This window comes from Carcharodon carcharias, chromosome 5 (assembly GCF_017639515.1).
Source record: "Carcharodon carcharias isolate sCarCar2 chromosome 5, sCarCar2.pri, whole genome shotgun sequence".
Classification (NCBI taxonomy): Eukaryota; Metazoa; Chordata; class Chondrichthyes; order Lamniformes; family Lamnidae; genus Carcharodon; species Carcharodon carcharias.
Window position 1 is genome coordinate 114,483,847 of NC_054471.1, and position 20,531 is coordinate 114,504,377.

At 42.3% G+C, this 20,531-nt stretch overlaps 1 protein-coding gene across 3 annotated transcripts in view; it reads right to left on the minus strand.

Annotated features, from left to right (window-relative positions):
- Positions 1–20,531, minus strand: part of rcan2 (regulator of calcineurin 2) — a 443,020-nt gene that overhangs the window by 404,322 nt on the left and 18,167 nt on the right. The gene's annotated exons all lie outside the window — the stretch shown is intronic.

Below are 20,531 nucleotides of genomic sequence, written 5' to 3' on the forward strand. Positions count from 1 at the left end.
CTTGGTGGGCAGGCTCGCCGGGGGCAGTCGGGAAGCCGACCACCACCCGCAATCAGCACCACTCTGAGATTTCATGCTGGCGAACCAATTAAGTCCCAGCAAGCATGAAACGTGAGCGGAAGCGCTGAGCGCTACCTGTGCGGGGTGGGGAACCATGATCCAGCCAAGCGAGAATTTTGCACATACCCGCGAGTGACCCGTTGCATAATCTCCCATGGGGCTGCCTCAGGGAGATGAAGAGATATAAAAAAATTAAAATGTAACAAAACACGTCCCCTCATGTGACTCCGTCACATGAGCAGGGACATGTTATTCATGAAAAATTAAAGTTTTTTTTTAATTTGCTTTTGGGTACTTCATCCCGCCCGTGGATGAGGCTTCCAAAAAATGTAAAGGCCACTTGGACAGGCAGCGAAAACTTTATGGTAATTGATAACTTAATGGCCTTATGAGGCCTGTTAATTGTCAGTTCCAGTGCGCGCCTGCTGATCGAACTACTGCACTACTGTGCATTGACGTCAGCATGCTTGGCCGATGTCAAGGCGTGTTATTTCATGCTCGAGTGGGTCAGGCACTCGTCTGCCCGCTGAGCGCAAATTTCTGCCTTATGTTGCCAACAATTCACCAGAAACAATCATTTAGACAGACCACAATCCTTTGAAGTTTTTGGACAAATTTTGAGACAAAAGTGCAAGACTTTTCAGGTAGCCTATTATTACAACTATTTAATCTATGGATTATATATGTTGCTAGTAGAGAGAATCCATTCACAGATGTGTTGTCAAAAATACAAGCTTGAAGAAATATTGGACATTTTTGTTAAAAACCTGGACACTGAATTGGAGCGATTTCTGTGGATACCAAGGACTTTTCCATATATATATATAGTTATGTTAATGTATGCATCTAATAGTATAATAAGTGTAGGAGATATTGTGATTGGAAAGTGAAACCGTCTTTTTGAACCGTCTGGTTCATTTTTTGATAGGGAGGGGGATGTCATGAATATATTAATGTAGATAACGTTATTGGAAATTATTTTAAATTGGACTTGTAGTCAGCTCTGTGTCTGTGGGTGTGAGTGTGTGTGTCCTAATTGGATTAAAGACAGCAAGTCTGGGTGCTTTGATGTATAGTAGTTTTGAGATGTAAGCAGTAAGGTAGAGGGCACATTTGCATTTTGTTGAATAAGCCATTCAAAGACTGGGGGTGAAATCTTGTACATAGCTAGGAGACACCAAGCAATATGTTTATATTACTAATAAAATTAGTACTATAAAATGGGTTTCATTGTTTGAAGAGGTGGAGTTCAAAGGGCCTGGTGATACAATGAGAATTTGCATTCAAAGGGAAGGCTAGATATATACAGAAGAGTTTTGTGTGGGTCAGGGGCACGTGATATCTAAGCACCTGTAAACCTACCACTGTGCAAAGGAACTAAATTGAAAGGAACCTCATTTTGAATTTGTAAGATAAAATATGCTTTGCCTGGTGTCTGTTTAATTCTATGGGTTATTGGTGCCTTGGGGAAGATTACTTGGGAGTAGTTAATTTGGAGATTTGTTTAAAAGTTATTACGATAGTAATTTGTAGGCATGTGCATGTGTTTAATTCCTTGTAAATTAATAAATGTTTAATTTAATTTATATAAAACATCTGGAGGCTTGGTGGTTTCATTTCTGAATTCAGGGCTGCATCTCAAACATATCAATTGAAAATATAGGTTATGACAGTTGTTTAAAGTTTCCCTCTGGGATTTTCAATAACTCAGCCTTTACCAACTGCTATGTCATAACAAAGATATAAAAATTTAACTGGTACCGTTCAACAATTTATTTAAACAGTACTGAAACCACTCAATTCCCCTGCTTCTCCCATGCCATAAAAAGCTAATATTTTAAAATTATGTTTAAAATCTAATTTGGACACTGGCATTTCAGTTACTGAGAAAAAACTGCCAAATAAAAATTCTTCTACAAAAACTGCCAAATAAAATTTCTTCTGAAAAAACCTTGTTGAATGATTTGATTCATTCATGAACATGGCAGAATACTACCACAGAAAAATTAAATGGGCAACATGAACATAGGAGTTTACAATGGAAAATTTGATGCAAAAATGTAACCAAAAAAGAGTGACAACATGTTTATAAACAGATAATACATGCAGACCTTGAGGGCCCTGAGGTTACAGGAGTAAACAATAAAGATCATGCCAAATATCAGGAATTTAATTTATGAGGGTAGATTAAAAAGTGAGGCTTGTATTCTCCAGAATACAGGAGACTTCAAGATAATCTACTTTACATTCTTAAGATTACAGAGGAAATTGACTAAACTGATGTAGGCAAATTGTTCATTATGCTAAACAGTTCAAACATCAAGAGACAAAATTTAAAATGAGGAAGTGAGAAGTAAAAATATAGTTTGACAACGTTTGAAAACATTTTCACCTATACCCCAATAGAATTGGGGGATAAATTTCCAGCGAAGGTCATTGAAGCAAACAATACACAGGTGTTCAAAAGTCAGATTTGAAGGGAAAGAGAAAGGTCAGAGGGGTATATTAGAAAGTGGGTAGGTGAGGTTGATTCATGAAAATGGTACAAGCCTGTTCATATCTAAAGACCTTTACCTGTCCCTAAAAATTTTTACATTCTTTTACGTTGTGATATTAGCTTCAGCAATATATAATTAAGAGATTCCACCAGCCCAACATTATTATATAAGGTGTAGTTATAAACCCTTGTGCATCGCAACTTAATAAACAACTGTGTACTGCAATATGTTAGACTTCTTTTCTGCAGCACAATTTGAGGAATTATTGATTTTTAAAAAATGATTTGCCTGTTAGTGTCTCTCCATAGAGGAACTTATCACTGCCACACAGAAAAAAACTTGTACCTTTAATCCTCAGAATACTGAGTGCTATGTGCAGTTATTTTTAAATATTCACTTTCACAGCTAATATACACAAAAAATATGAAATTAATATGCTAATTATTCTGAGGCAGAACAGCAGCGATTCAGGGAATCAATAAACACTGCATAGTTCATAACAGTCTCTGAATAAACCAAATCTAATTACTGAAAGTAAAAGTGTGCCAACATTCAAGCCAAGTATCAGTGAACAAGCAAATATTTATTTACATTGAACAATCCTGTTTATTGGTAGAAAACTAATTCCATACCCTGATTATGCTTCATGTTATTTGCTGGCACTAAAAGTCAGCATTAGAAATAATAAGCATTTGATAAATATTACTCTCCCTGAGTATTCAATAGCTGTCAGAGCATTATAGTCAATGAGGAGAATAAAAATTAATCTTACAACTTTGTAATATTTGTTATTTTTGACTTTGGCAAGGAATCAGTCTGTTGTAATTAATTGCAATTCAATTCCCAGAATGTCTTGATATACTATAAATACTCTAGGTAAAATGCTCTTGCCAAGTAAGAAATTTTCTTCTATTGAATATTTGTCCTTAGTATTATTGTGGAACTCTGTTTTCAGGAGAAATGTTCTGTCTTTATTATAAATGCTATTGTTTTACAAGGTAGCACAGCATATTGGAGGCCAAATGCACTGTGCCACAGAATAGACTTGCAAACAAACCCAAAGCTCATGTAATTAAAAGGGCAGTGTGGATACAAAATTTTGCTAAGGGACAGAGAGCAATGAGTACTGATGAACCGTAATTTTTCAGGCTAGAGGGAGGAATACAGTGGTGCTCTAAAAAGGTCAGTATTAAGACCACTGCTCTTTAAATAGATAATAACCTGGAAGCGGTATACAGGATATAATTTTAAAATTTGCAGATGAAATAAAATTCGGAAATGGAGTAAACATTAATAAGGGTAGTAGCAGCCTTCAGGAGCGCATAAGTGAAATGGGTGGACACGTGGCAGATAAAATTTAATGTAGAAAAGTGTGAAGTGAGGATTCCAATCGGGTGGACTGCTTTGTTCTGGGTGGTGTTGAGATTCTCGATTGCTTTTGGAACTTCACTCATTCAACAGAGAACCCGCGTTCCAGTTTACTAGAGCACATGCCATCACGTGACCCACCCCCCCCCCCCACCCCCTCGCCTATGTCAGACGAATGAAGAGGACTCTTTCAGGCTGAAACTCAGATTATTGTCCAAGAGACAAATTTATTTAACATTGTTAGCTAAATGAACAGTGTCTAATATAAACAGTATGCTGATTGCAATTGCTGATCACTTCACAACGTCAAAACGAATCCCAGAATGTCATGAAACATCATAATATGCAAATTAATCTGAAATTTGTACAGATCTTCCTATTAGCCAGTTATGTTGAAATTTCCTAAGAAATTCATTGGGCAGAATTTTGAGTTCAGCAGGTGGTGCGGTCGGCGGGCCCGGGATCAGCCGGGAAACAGCTGCTGCCCGCGATCAGACCCTGACCGCGATTTCATGCTGGCGGGCCAATTAACCCTGCCCAGCATGAAACGCGACTCTCCACTGGTCGAAAAGGGCCAAACAGAGGGGGGGTGGCAGGGACCTGACAGCCACCGAGTCCAGTGGCGATCCTGTGGCCAGCTTATAAACTGCCCAGGCAGCCCCTAGAAGCCTGCCACAGAAGAACGTCTGTTCTGCATTAGCAAACTCAAGTGATGGAGTTGAGTGCGGCTGGAGATGCCAGGCGGGAGGACAGGTCAGGTCGGCACTTGGCCCCCGCTTTTCGGATGAATGTCTCGTGGTCCTCCTGGAGGAGGGACACCCTTGTCCCCAGAGATGGGTGATGGAGGCCATCTCGCAAAGAGGGCTTGGAGGAAGTGGCAGCACTGGTTAGCAGCCATTACATGGTGCAGTGCACATGGGTGCAGTGCCAAAAGAGATTCAATGACCTACTCTGGCACTCAGGGAGGGTGAGTATTGTGTTGGCATGGGTCAGTATGCAGAAGTGCTACGGTGTGGCTATCCCCCTGTGGACCCCATGGGTGCTAGAGTCTGAGTGCCAACTGTCAATGGCGCCAGAGGGGGCTGAGCTCTGGCTGCTTGGTCTGAGTGCCTTGCAGCTCGAGGGCCATGACTTGGATGTGTCCTGCAAGGTGTTCCTCAGCTGGAGCTGGCCAGGCAGCAATGGTGCTGCATGTAGAGAATGGACTAATCAATGCTCCACTGTCCATTCAAGAGAAGACAAGCCAAAACCAATCAGAGATCTCACGTACAGGCGGAGGTTTGAGCAGGCTGCCCTTGAGCTGGAGAGTCGGAACGCCCCAATTGCAACTGGGTATGGAGAGGCGGGGATGCCAAACAAAGGTAAGAGTGTAGTGCATAGAGGTAACAATTTCGGATTGTGCAACCATTTTAGTGTAGTCTCTTCATTGATGGGAACCTCAAACCAAGAGTCCCCATTGATCATTGAAAGACGAGGGCACTGTGATGCAGATCTCCACTGTCTTACCAGGATGCCTGGCATGCACAGTGACAGTGTGATGACTTAAACTAATGACATGTCCTTGTTCTCGTTTTTAGATTCGCCAGCACGGACTCGCTCTCTGGCCCCTGAAGGGCCACACTGTTGCCGGAGGACCACCAGGCTTCGTTTCCACCTGCATCACACCCGCTCTCTGAAGCAGGCACCAGCATAGATACCAACACCTCAGCAGGCATTAGATCGATGGCTAGAATGTTATTGCACATTGGTGAAGGCACTGAGGTGCAGGTGGAGGCAAAGAATGCCCAGGGCACCGGCAAACGGGATCAGGATGATGCTCAGTCAAAGGCAGGTGATGAGCCTCTGGAGTCGTCCATTAGATGGCAGATGCTGGATGTCCAATGGGATATGCAGGAGGATCTAGTGGGGATCCATGAGGGTCTGCATCCCATGGTCTCCGTTGTGGAGGAGTCCATGTGGAGCTTGAGCAGTGTGTTGACCCTCATGGCCAAGTGCACTGCCTCCTCCATGGAGAGAGTGGCGACTCTCATGAAGAGGCAGCTCCAGGGACGGAATCCTGGGTTCCTGGGGTTGCGCTCGGACCTGCAAGCCCTCACACAGGCACTGGCCTCAGGTGGTCAGTGCCAGTGTGGGAGATAGATGAGGCACCCAGTATCCCAGCTAGCTGCCTGTCCATCAATGGTGTGCAGGGAGCTCCAGAGCATTCTCATTAGGTGCACATGCTGCTTGTCGTCTCTGCAGGATCCTCTCAGGGCGCTCTGGATGACAGCAGCAACTCCTCCACCCCTCCGGCTGTGATTGTAGCATCTCTTGAGGCTGTGATGACTGGAGAGATGCCAGCCATGGCACCCGCCGCTCCCTCCCAGATGGGGCCAGCACAGGCTCCATTATCCAGAGGACAACCACCAAGGTCATCAAGTCCAACAAGACAACAGTGTCAGCAGGCTGTCTCGAATGCCGGTGCCAGCGATGGGCGGGGATAGCACCAAAACGTGGTACTTGGAAACATAAGGTAAATGCACCATGAGTACAAGAGGGACAGTTCCCAGGCGATTTTTTGTTCATTTATGTTTGGTTTACATGTCTGCTGGTGTGGACATCAACACCAGTAATGGGAATGTCACCATGAATTCAATGTGACAATATCATTAAATTTGCTTTGGTTCTGATGGCCTCTGTATGCCTCATCTTTTTTCTTTCTGGTGCAGGGTACGCCAGTATGTAATGCTGGATGTGAGTGACTGGATATTTTATTGCGCAGGCATTGAGTGGACTTTGGGTGCAAATGAAAGGGTCATTTCAGACATCCGGGATGGGGATGGAAGCTCTGGCATGAGGTGGAAGCTGATCTTTGGTAACCTAGCTAAAGGAGCTTTGGATCAAGGCGTCCCTGGTGTCCCTGCCTCTCTGGAGGTTACCAAGGTCTGCCTCCTTGCCCTCAGCATTCTCCTCACCATGCTCCTCCTCTGACTCACTACTGGATTCATCATCTGCAGCCTGTGCAGCTGCATCAATATCCTCTTCCTCCAGTGAGTCCCCCTTTGCCAGTGCCAGATTGTGGAGAGTGCAGCATGCAACCACTACCAGTGACACCCACTCTGGGGGGTATTGTAGTGCACCCCCTGAACGCTCCAGGCATTGGAAGCACATCTTCAGAAGACCTATGGTCCTCTCTACCGCCACCCTTGTGGAGGCATGACTCCTATTGTAACACTGCTCTGCCTCTGTTCTTGGGTGACAGAGAGGTGTCAGAAGCCACCTTTTCAATGGATAGCCCTTGTCACCCAGCGGCATGCGCGGGAATCAGAGCCGCACCCGCCATCAATTACAAAGCCAGTTAAGGCCATTAAAAAGGCAATTAATCTGGATTTTATGTTGCCTGTGTAATTTCGAGTTCGTCGCACAGGCAAAATGGGCAGACGGGCAGCCAACAATTTACCAAACCTCATCCAAGGGCACAATCAAAAGGGTCAGCAGCATTGGAGCCAAATGTCTCCATTCTCTTTGACAGTGACAGAAGGCCAGCTAGCAGACCAGCAGCTCATTGTGTCTGCCCATCAATGTTTGCCTTTATGCCGCCCCCTCAAGGTCCTGATCTGAGTCTTCTGCAGCAGAGCTTGCCTGCAACCTCATCCTCCTGGAAGCTGGCAAATAAACCATCCTTTAACCCTGGCCTGGATGCAGGGTACGTGCGCCCCATCACGATTCCACCTCTAAATGAGTCTCCAAGATACATGCCATGCAGGTATCTGAGCTAGTGACTATGCATATCAGATTAAGTGACAAGGGTTCTTCATGGGTGCTGTGCTGTTGCTCTCTCTCTCTCTTCCTCCTTGGACTGTTGAGGTTGGGTAGGTGCCAATTCTTGGATGTCTGAAAAGATAAAATCTGATAGGGGAGGTTGAGATGAGGCACAGGAGTTGAGGTGGAAAGCAAGAGGTCCATGGTCAAATCAGCAGTTTGCTCATCATGCCAGATAGCAGGATAAGGGTGAGCTCGGAGTTGAGAAGGGACATAAGGTAGGAACATACCATCAATCTGAATGTTCACAGGGATGAATGAATAGTGCAGTACTATGTTTAGGTGATGTGCCTGCCATAGCTGAATAGCTGGAGAATTGTAGAGGCAGCAAGAGGCGGATGCGAGGGAGGGTGAGGTGGAGTATTTGGATATTAGGCTTGAGTCCTGAATGACAAGGAGTACAGTGAAGTGAGTGATTGGGGTGTAGTGCAATGAGCTTCGTGGGAGGTAGGTGTTGCAGTTGGTAGGAAATGTCACTGGCCTTGACCATCTGCATGGGGTTATTAAACTTCATGTGACACTATTGACAGGTTCTAGGGACCAGGTGGAGGAACAGACCTCCTTGGCCACCTTCTCTCATTGCTTCTGAGGATGATCCTTGAGGGTCTCCTCACCCCCACTGAATCATGGCATATTTCATCCCACCCCTTCTGCCACTAATCCCTCCAGCATTGTCTCCATAGCTCTGGAAGCTTCTCTCTACCCTGGTGTTTCATTTTCCATGTTTTAAACATTATTCAGAGGAATTTCCTTTAAAAAGGGCAGGCTGCCTTAAGGAGGTTGGCCTGCTATTAGCACAAATCTCATCGACACCCTGCTGAGTGCAGGGGCAACCAACAGCACAAAGAAGAAATCAGCGGTGAGACAGGTACTTGACCCCCACTCTACAATCATGATGATGAGGGAGGAGTACCAAATTTATGCGCTGTTCACTTCCAAAAGAATCAACATAGACAGGTCACGAATTGTGACCCCTATGCCCGTAAAGTAGGGTAAGCCAATTATTAGCCCAGCATATTTAAGAGTTGAAATTGTGGAAGCTGTTCAACTGTTAATGCAAATTATTTGGGTAAATGGCTTGCACTCAAATTTTACAAATCTTTTACCCCAAAATTAGCATTACACCATGGTTTTGGAACATGTTTTCAAGAAATTCCAGGTTAAAGATTTTATATTGCCTGATTATTTCACTGAATTAACAAGTTCACTATACCAAAATATTTGAGTCTTTGGGGTTCTTGAAGGAAGTATTAGAAAAGATTCTTCAGCTTTATTAAAAAATATTTTGAGAAATGTGGCTCTTCCCCATTTTCCAGAGCACGCACATCATCAGGTTCAGCTGATCCACGAAGGCCTTAAGGTCAAGGTAGTTAAATTCACCAATGAGACCAAGGGGGAGGCAATTGACTGCACGAGGGCCAAATGCTTGATGTTGTGATTTATTATTTTTTTCAGGTTTAGTGGTTAATAAATTTGCTCTTCTTAGTGGTTAATAAATTTGCTCTTCCTTTGATTCAAGTCAAAGACATTGTTTGATTGGCTCCTTATTGCTCACAGCTTAAAATAGTTAAATGCATTCCGATTTGGAAAAGGCAGATCCTCATAAAAAAGAAACTTAAACCTTTGTTGTGCTCAACTGAGGTGGTTGAATAGAGGGGAGCAAGTTCACCCCTTCTCACTTGGTCATAACAAAATTGTGGATCAAAGAAGCAGCAGGTTTTGCTTAAATATTTCAACCAGATTTGCATCTGAGCTGGTCAGTGTAAAATGAAGTTCAAAGTAGTTAAATTCAATATACTGCATTGAAATATTGGAATTAAAAATACGAGCATTGTGCAGTGCCAATTCGCAAAATGCCTTTTTATAATTTAATATGAGCATACCATTGCACGCTTAGAAGCAGCTGTGAAAAGAGATATGAAGAAGGATGTTACAATGCTGACTGAGCAGACTGTCCTTTCCAAATTATTAATAATAGCCAAATTGCTTCATTGTTTCTTCAGTTTTACAAAACGACTTCACACACAATAGGGCTTCCTTAGTACAGATTCACATTTCTCATTTTTCTAGCCATTGGCTGAGAAACAAAAACATCTACAGCAAACTGGCATTGCAATTAATTACATTAAATACATTGAACATATCTGGAACCAAATGCGCTCAGTTTGGTTTACAATATTAGCTATACCACTTCAGCAATAATTAGAACTGTCATGCATGTACTTCTTTGCCAGATGTAGGATACACTTAACCGCAGGACCCGATGAAGGCTAGGTCTATCAATCTACTCACCATTAGACATTGAGGTATAGTATCCAACCAGTTGCTTATTCCATCCAACTACATCTTAAATGGTTTTGCTTCAGCCTTATGCTTTTGATGATTTCAAATTTCAAAAACTAATAATACCATAATATTGGGAGGATATTTCCATCAGCAATTGAAACCAATATACAACACTATTTAAATGATATTGTCCAAATCTCTACAACTGAGCATTATCAATAGCTTGCAATTTTATTGCATTTTTAACATAGTAGAATGTACCAAGGAACTTCACAGGAGCATTATCAAACAAAATTTGACACTGAGCCAAATAAGGAGATATTACGACACATGGAAGGCATGAGAAGGACCTTTTGAACTCACCTTTTAAAAGGTCCTCTCATGCAGACTATGGTTCACAACTCCCCTGAGGAGTCATGAACAATAAGTTATTTGAAAACCTGGCCCAATTGGAAAATTGTAGAGGAGTAGAACATGCCTATCTTCATAACAGAGCCAGCCAGCTTGGGAGTGCAGGGTGTGAGCTTTTGACCCTTTTATAGCCACTTCCAACAATAGGACAGCATGGGAACAGGGTTCGGATTCCCGGCATTGGGACCATCCACCATTTTTAAAGGGCTCCCGAGTCATCCCGACTCAGTGAAAATCCAAGCCGTTGTTTCCAATTCTGTGAGCAGATCTGCATCTTAAAGAATTCCAGTTTAAATATGCCACATTCACAGTGAACATCCTTGAAATAAAGATAAGCGAATATCCAAACAGACCAATGTCAAGTGTACTAGGAAGATATTAAACATAAATGCATCACTCATTCCAACATCAGTTCTTGCAGCATTACATCATCCCAGGGCACACCATCAAACACCCTGTCTATTTATACACCAGAATGTGCATTGTGACTATATAAGTACCAGTAAGTCAGGGTTTAAGTATTGATGACGCAACAGTATTTGTAGTTTCAAGATTATTTATTTCTATGGTAATTTGCATTCTACAGCTAAATTACAAGCTTTAATATCACAAAGTGATTAGCTTCCATATTAATTTTCCACCACAACAATTTACATATTATTACTCAAACTTAGTGGTCCATAGGCAACAAATTATCTTGACTAGTAAAATATTTTATTATCAGCTATAACTGTGTTGTACTGATTTTAAAAGTAGAACCAAAGCTTAACTAATATTTTGTGGTGGAAACAACTGACAAAATTTAAATTCAGGTGATGATCAGATTTTCAACTAATTCAGCAAGATTTGCCCATCACCAAATGTTAAAAAGGCAATCTTGTTTTGTCCTAAAAATACGATAGAGTTCCATAGTAGAATGACTGATAGATAAAGTTAAACTTCTCTGTCCTCTGTTTTACCTTGTTTAGACATCACATTTAACATAGGCCTATAAATGGATGCTCAAAAAGTTTATACAGGTTTAGGTTACTGAGTGGATTACTCCTTAAGCACAACATCACCGTTTTTTTTTGTTATCATCATCTCTCCATGAACATTGCCAATCTCATCATGTTAATACCCAGCTTCATTCCTCCCTAAGTATTATTGCTGACAAGCAGTAGGGCTGCCATTCATTCAGCAGATCAAATATGTGTGTGTTGTTAACAGAAAGAAAATAGTTTCCAAGCTCACTGCATTACTCATTTTGGTATGGAAACTCACATTTCTGAAGTGGTAAGCAAATAAAAGTAATCTTATCTATTTAAACTGTATAGAGATAAAAACAAAAAACTGCAGATGTTGGAAATCCAAAACAAAAACAGAATTACCTGGAAAAACTCAACAGGTCTAGCAGCATCAGCGGAGAAGAAAAGAGTTGACGTTTCGAGTCCTCATGACCCTTCAACAGAATTGTTCTGTTGAAGGGTCATGAGGACTCGAAACGTCAACTCTTTTCTTCTCCGCCGATGCTGCCAGACCTGCTGAGTTTTTCTATTTAAACTGTACTCTATCTATTCCTTTATCTTCCTTGTTATCAGAAGGGTTTACATTTGTCTTACAGCACATATCAGAAATTCAGGCATGCATTTAACAATGTTATTTCAAATGATCACAGCAAAGACGGGGGCTTGCTGGGCCACATGAGGCAACCAGCCAGGGGCATGAGGTCTGAAAATTGCCTGGAAGGTTGGAAGGTCATATTTAATTACAAAGCTCATGCCACATTTGGAGAAGAAGAAAATACTCAGAAAGCCTCCCAAAGAGGGGCCAATCTCTTATGGATAGAACTGATTATTTCAATGATCGCTACCATTCCTTTGAATTAATTACAGATTGATATTTACTTCCCTTGTCCCTCCTTTTGCTTGAGAAGAACCTTTGCAGCTTGTGTGATACATAAAAGATATGGGCATGATGAAATTAGACTTGGGCTTCAAGATCTTGTATGGTTTTGCACTGGTCATTCAAATACTGAAGCCAAAGCATTGCAGTCAGCAGAGACACAAGAATTTGAGGCAGAATCTAGATCCATCTGATTTCCAGCATTTGGCATAAAGCATGACAGATTGCACCCTGAGGGTGAATGCCATAATGTTACTGCAAATAGTTGGTGCCTATTGGTAAAAGACATGGAAAACTTGAAGCTTAATACTAATAAAATCCCCCCCAATCCAACTTCACTCTTCACCTCATTATAATGAAAGCTACTAATTACCTTGTACTATTTTTGAAGAAAAATTTAAATAGGGAAAATGGACCTAACAAGCAGCACTTGTCATGGCCTCCCCATACTCTCACAACAAGTCCTGGGGAGAGGGTCATTAACATATTGGGGATGGCTGCTGACACTCATAGAGCTGCAAAAGTAGCACCCACCCAGTATGACCATCAGAAAATCAGCACAATAGCATGCTCGATGAGCCAATTGTTTTTCCTTATTCATTTATGGGATGCGGGCTTGTTTTCTAGGTGATGATAAGTAGAATGAATACTAAAACAAACTTGGATGAGATGGCTGCAGATGGCTGTTTTTGCTTATTCATTTGTGGGATGTGGGTTTTGCTGGCTGGGCCAGCATTTATTGCCCATCTCTACTTGCCCTTGAGAAGGTGATGGTGAGCTGCCTTCTTGAACCACTGTACACTCACAGTGCTGTTAGGGAAAGAATTCCAGGATTTTGATCCTGCGACAGTGAAGGATCGGCGATATATTTCCAAGTCAGGATGGTGAGTGATTTGAAGGGGAACTTCCAGGTGGTGGTCCCATCTATCAGCTGCCCTTGTCCTTCTAGATGATAGTGGTCGTGGGTTTGGAAGGTGCTGCCTAAGGAGTCTTGGTGAGTTCCTGCAGTGCATCTTGTAGATGGTACACACTGCTGCTACTGTGAGTCGGTGGTGGAGGGAGTGAATTTTTGAAGGAGTGCCAATCAAGCAGGCTGCTTTGTCCTGGCTGGTGTTAACCTTCTTGAGTGTTGTGGGAGCTGTGCTAATCCAGGCAAATGGAGAGCATTCCATCACACTCTTGACTTGTGCCTTGTAGATGGTGGACAGGCTTTGGGGTGTCAGGAGGTGAGTTACTTGCTGCAGGATTCCTAGCCTCTGATCTGCTCTTGTAGCCACAGTATTTATATGACTAGTCCAGTTCAGTTTTTGGTCAATGGTAACCCTCAAGATTTTTAGGGTGGGGGTTTTAGTGATAGTAATGCCTTTGAATGTCAATGGGTGATGGTTAGATCCTCTCTTGCTGGAGATGGTCATTGTCTGGCACTTGTTTGGCGTAAATGTTACTTGTCACTTGTCAGCCCAAGCCTGGATATTGTCCAGGTCTTGCTGCATTTGGACACGGACTGCTTCAGTATCTGAGGAGTCACAAATGATGCTGAACATTGTGCAATCACCAGAGAACATCCCCACTTCTGACCTTATGATGGAAGGAAGGTCATTGATGAAGCAGCTGAAGATGGTTGGGCCTAGGACACTACCATCAGGAACTCCTGCACTGATGTCCTGGAACTCAGATGATTCACCTCCAACAACCACAACCGTCTTCCCTTCTGCTAGGTATGACTCCAACCAGCAGACAGTTTTCCCCCGATTCATAGAACATAGAAACATAAAAAAAAGGAGCAGGAGTAGACCATTCGGCCCTTCGAGGCTGCTCCGCCATTCATTATGATCATGGCTGATCATCCAACTCAATAGCCTGCTCCCACTTTCTCCCCATGCCCTTTATTCCCTTTCACCCCAAGAGCTATATCTAATTCCTTCTTGAAAACATACAATGTTTTGGGCTCAACTACTTTCTATGGAAACAAATTCCACAGGCTCACCACTATCTGGGTGAAGAAATTTCTCATCTCAGTCCTAAATGGTCTACCCCATATCCTCAGACTGTGACCCCTGGTTCTGGACTACCCCATCATCAGGAACATCCTTCCTGCATTTACCCTGTCTAGTCCTGTTAGAATTTTACAGGTTTCTGTGAGATCCCCCCTCATTCCTCTGAACTCCAGCGAATATAATCCTAATCGACTCAATCTCTCCTCATATGTAAGTAAGTCCCACCATCCCAGGAATTAGTCGGGTAAACCTTCGCTGCATTCCCTTTATAGCAAGTACATCCTTCCTCAGATAAGGAGACCAAAACCATTGACCCCAGTTTTGCTAGGGCTCCTTGATGCCACGCTTGGTCAAATGCGTCCTTGATGTCAAGGGCAGTTACTTTCACCACACCGCAGGAGCTCAGCTCTTTTGTCCATGTTTGAACCAAGGCTGTAATGAGGTCAGAAGCTGAGTGACCCTGGCGGAACCCAAACTTATCGTCAATGAGCAGGTTATTGCTAAGCAAGTGCCGCTTGATAGCACTGTTGATGACCCCTTCTATCACTTTACTGATGATCGAAAGTATACTGATGAAGCAGTAATTGGCTGGGTTGGATTTGTCCTGCTGTTTGTGTACAGGTCATACTTGGGCAATTGTCAGGTAGATGCCAGTGTGTAGCTGGACTGGAACAGCTTGGCTAGGGCCGTGGCAATTACTGGAGCACATGTCTTCAGGACTTTTGCCGGAATATTGTCAGGGCCCATACCTTTGCAGTATCCAGTGCCTTCAGCCATTTCTTGATATCATGTGGAACGAATCAAATTGGATGAAGACTGACATCTATGATGCTGGGGCCCTCCAGAGGAGGGCGAGATGGATCATCCACTCGGCACTTTTGGTTGAAGATTGTTGCAAATGCTTCAGCCTTAGCTTTTGCACTGATGTGCTGGACTCCTCTATCATTGAGAATGGGGTTATTTGTGGAGTGTCCTCCTCCAGTGAGTTGTTTAATTGTCCACCACTATTCTTGACTGGATGCGGCAGAACTGCAGAGTTTAGATCAGATCTTTTTGTTGTGGGTTCGCTTAGCTCTGTTTATCACTTGCTGCTTATGCTGTTGGCACACAAGTAGTCCTGTGTTGTAGCTCAGGTTGACATCTCATTTTTAGGGATGCCTGGTGCTGCTCCTGGCATGCCCTCCTGCACTCTTCATTGAACCAGAGTTGATCCCCTGGCTTGGTGGTAATGGTAGAGTGTGGGATATGCCAGGCCATGAGGTTACAGATTGTGGTTGAGTGCAGGTCTGCTGCTGCTGATGACCCACAACGCCTCATAGTTGCCCCTTCTTGAGTTGCCTGAAATCTATCCCAGTGATAGTGCCACACATGATATAGGTCCAATATGAAGATGGGACTTCATCTCCAGAAAGACTGTATGGTGGTCACTTCTACCAATACTGTCAAGGACGGATGCATCTGCGGCAGGCAAGTTGGTGAGGATGAGATCAAATATGCTTTTCCCCCTTGTTGGTTCCATCACCATCTGCCAGAAACCCAGTCTAGCAGCTATGATGAAGATCAGAAGGAGGTTTCTTTGCTCATGTTTGGCCTGATGCTATGAGACTTCATGGGAGCTGGAGTGATATTGAGGACTCCCAGGGCAGCTCCCTCCTGTCTGTATTCCACTGTGCCACCACCACTGGTGGGTCTCTCCTGCCAATGGGACAGGACAGAACATACCCAGGGATGGTGATGTCTGGGATATGATCTGTAAGGTATGATTACCTGAGTATGGTTACGAGTATTAACTAGTCTGTGAGACAGCTCTCCCAATTTTTGACACAAGCCCAAAGGTGTTAGTGAAGAGGAATTTGCAGAGACAACAGGGCAGGTTTTGCCATTGTCACTTCTGGTGCCTAGGTCGATGCCTGGTGGTCTGACTGGTTTAATTCCTTTTTAGTGATTTGATACAACTGAGTTGCTTGCTTGGTCATTTCAGAGTCAACCACATTGCTGTGGATTTGGAGTCACATGTAAGCCAGACCAAGTCAGGACAGCAGATTCCTTAAAGGGCATTTGTGAATCAGGTGGGTTTTTATGACCATCAACAATGGTTCCATGGTCATCATTAGACTTTTGACTCCAAATTTGTATTGAATTCCACCATCTGCCATGATGGGATTTGATCCCGGGTCCCCTGAGTGTTACTCTGCATCTCTGGATTACCAGAGACCAGTGACAATACCACTATGCCATCGCCTCCCCACAGATTAAGGCATTATTTTTAATTTACCTTTTATTTTTTAAGTTGCATGTGAAAAGTATTTTTTTAAATTAATCTCAAAGGCATACAACACAATAAGTAACCAGTTCAGAAGTACCACAAACTCCCTCAATTCTGCTTTACAATAACTCCCATTGCCTGTTGGGGTAGGCTCCGACTCTTCACAACCCTGAATTGGATGAAGCGGTTCTAGAAAAGTGAGTGACTGAGTGATTAATGAATGTTACCAAAATCAGGTTATTCATTCACTTTATTCAAAGATGAACAGGTTCACAATTATAGTGCTTCAGAAAATGAAATTTCTACAACATATATATATATATTTATGGATATTTGGCTTTTCAAAAATGTATTCTTGCAATTTGAACAACACAGAAATATATTTATTTCCTATCACTAGTTGTTCACAGAACATTAACAGTTAACATCATAGGGCTAGATTTTACAGCTGCTCCTCTCCCCCCAACTCCTCCCAGACCAGGTAGGAGTGCCATGCAAAAAGAATCAACAGCACTAAGACCCTGAGACAATAATACAAAATTCTTGAAGCACTGTGGCAATATAAATAGGTCATTAGGCTCCTATAATGATCTAAAGATGCAGAAATGGGCAAATAACTGCATTCAACTCAATACATTGGATAAGCCATTTACACAGATTACAAAAATAAATCTCTACTATACATTAGTTAATTTTTATCATAAAGAACTGATGGATACAGATAGACAAGTTTAGTCCATTCCTGATCCAATAAAATACATTAATGACCTCGTGCAGTGTTCCAGATTAACTCTACAGCCAAAGTTTTCATTATTATCACTGTCACCACATATGGATTCCCCAGGATCATGTTGAGGCCTATGACAAGGGCATGCTGCCAGAATTCTCAACTACATCTTGTTTGATTTTGTCAACAATTTTTCCAAATTCTCCATTTGCTTCTTGCATCCTTTGCTTTAGTGTATTTGTGATTCTATTAGCTGTTTTCCTCTTAACCTATGCAATCGTCTTAGCCTGCAAATGCCTTTGGGCAAATGCATAATTGTAATAAGGGAGAAAACCCAGTGGTGTGCTAACAACAAGCTTCTGGGTGAAATGGGGATAAACAATTGCAGTAATTTTAAACTAACACCAAATAATTTTTTCTCCTTGGTTGGTTTTTGCTACTGTTGACAGAATTTGACATTAGCTCTTCAACACTAACTGGATTATTCACTTGGCTAGCTCTACATCATTCAATGGACAAGCAACATCAGGAAGCAACTCCACCCAAGCAGATCCAAAGTTGGTCAGGTGGGGTGACAGGCACGGGGGTGCAGAGGGAAGGGGCTGCAGAATAAGAGATATGAAACAAATTTTGTTGCAAAAGAATGTTCCATTACATGAAGAAATATAAGCAGGTATTGTTAGTATTTCATTTAACTGGCTAGAAACACAGCCAGCAATGAAATACTATCCATTATTTGTAGAAACACTTTCTTGAAGTAGCAATATGAAATGCTTGTCTTGCCCATCTTGTCAAAAATGTACCCAATGACATGGATTAAGCAATAGTCCATTCTAAACATTACTAATTACTAATTAACAATGTATTGTAAGTTGCTGAATCTTTCCCCACCATCTGATTGCCCTGGGATTCAGTATTAGGTTCTTATGTAATTAGGCACAGCAGTTCTAGGAGATGCCATGCTTTACAGAGCACAATTACTGCTTTTTCATTAAGATATATATTGTAGCTTCAGCACACAAAATGAAATTTATAGAATCTATTAGTTTGACATTAACAATCATCATAAATTATCCTTCAATAACACTGATTCATTCCATACACTACTGTAGTGGTCAGGCTCAGAATCATCAATTTGCCAGATGTGCAATGCCATTTGCATGCCATTTAATTAGAATTGTAAAAGAAATACACAATAAAGCAACACAGACCATGGTGCTGCTCAAGAAAATGAGTTATATTTAAAAATGTTAACTGTTTAAATATTCACAAATCACTGAATTGCAGTAGCTTGTTCAATTTTAAGTATATCTCAGAACAGGCTATTCCAGTGAGTGAGGCTATCCCAAGACTCCCCAAAAAAAGTGCTGATGCCCTTTTAGAGCTATGCAGATTTTAACAGCTTGTAATGGCTTTGCCAAGAAAAGAAAGAATGCATTTATAAAGCCTCTTTTGCAGCCTAAGGACATCTGAGAGTGCTTTTTAACCAATGAAGAACTTTTAAAATGTAGTCACTGCTGTAATGTTGGAAAATGCGACAGGCACATTGAGCACAGCAAGGTCTCATCAACAGCAATGTGATAATGACCAAATAATCTATTTGGTGAACAAAAACAGAATTACCTGGAAAAACTCAGCAGGTCTGGCAGCATTGGCGGAGAAGAAATGAGTTGACGTTTCGAGTCCTCATTACCCTTCAACAGAACTGAGTTTTCTTTACAAGGAGAGGGGTGAAATATAAGCTGGTTTAGGGTGGGGGCCCCCGGGCGCTGCCCCCCCCCACCCCAACCTTAAACCAGCTTATATTTCACCCCTCTCCTTGTAAAGAAAACTCAGTTCTGTTGAAAGGTAATGAGGACTCAAAACGTCAACTCTTTTCTTCTCCGCCGATGCTGCCAGACCTGCTGAGTTTTTCCAGGTAATTCTGTTTTTGTTTTGGATTTCCAGCGTCCGCAGTTTTTTGTTTTTATCACTGTGTTTTAATCTATTTGGTGATGTTGTTTGAGGGATAAATATTGGTCAGAACACTAGGAAGAACCCCCTTGTGCTTCTATGAGATAGTGCCTTTCAGATCTTTTATGTCCACCCAATAGGGCAGACTGGGCTTTGGTTTAACTTCTCATTTGAAAGGAGCTAACAAACAAGTGTCAATTTCTATAAGAAGATATAATCTTCCAAATGGCTGCAAGGTATTCAAATTTTATTCTCTGAGAAGGGTCTGCTTTTCGTAAAGAGATTGCTATTGGTATCTAGTACAAATAGCAGTGGGAGGTGGTTCAGAGGAGGTTTACTAGATTAATACCTGGAATGAGTGGGTTGTTTTATGAGGAAAGTTAGAACAGACTGGGCTTGTTTCCACAGGAGTTTAGAAAAGTGAGGGGTGACTTGGCTGAAGTATATAAAATTCTGAGCAGTCTCGACAAGATGGACATGGAAAGGATGTTTCCTCTTGTGGATGAATCCAGAACTAGGGGGAACAGTTTTAAAAATAGGGGTCACTCTTTTAGGACAAAGGTGAGGAGAAATTTTTTCTCTCTGAGGATTGTGCGGCTTTGGAACCCTCCGCCTCAGAAGGGTTTTATGAAGCATGAAACCGATTTTTGCGATCGCTCGATATTTTCTGCTCCCTATGACGTCTGCTGCAAACGGGAGCAGATGATTCCACCCTTTGTTTTTATACCTTCTTCTAATCGAGTACTACAAACATATGAACATACAAATGTATAAAATAGGAGAAGTAGGCCATTCAGCCCCTCAAGCCTGCTCCACCATTCAAAGAGATCATGGCTGAGCTGTTTGTGTTTCAAATTCCACATTCCAGTCTACCTGGGGCACTCAATATTTTTAAGGCGGAGGTAGAAACATTCTTGTTAGGCAAGGGAATCAAGGGTTATCTGGGGTAGGTGGGAATGTGGAACTTAAAACACAAACAGCTCAGCCATGATCTTATTGAATGGTGGAGCAAGCTCGAGGGACCGAATGGCCTACTTCTGCTCCTATTTCATACGCTTATATGTTTGTAGTGCTCGATTAGAACAAGGTATAAAAACAAAGGGTGGAATCATCCACTCCTGTTTGCAGTGGGCATCATAGGGAGCAGAAAATATTGGGGGGGGTCGCATAAATCGGTTTCATGCCATCATAAAACCAGTTTGCAATTGTCCGCTATACCTGTCAATGGTGGGCTGCATTTCCCGCCACTTTAGGAACTGAATTTCAAAACTTTAGCATCT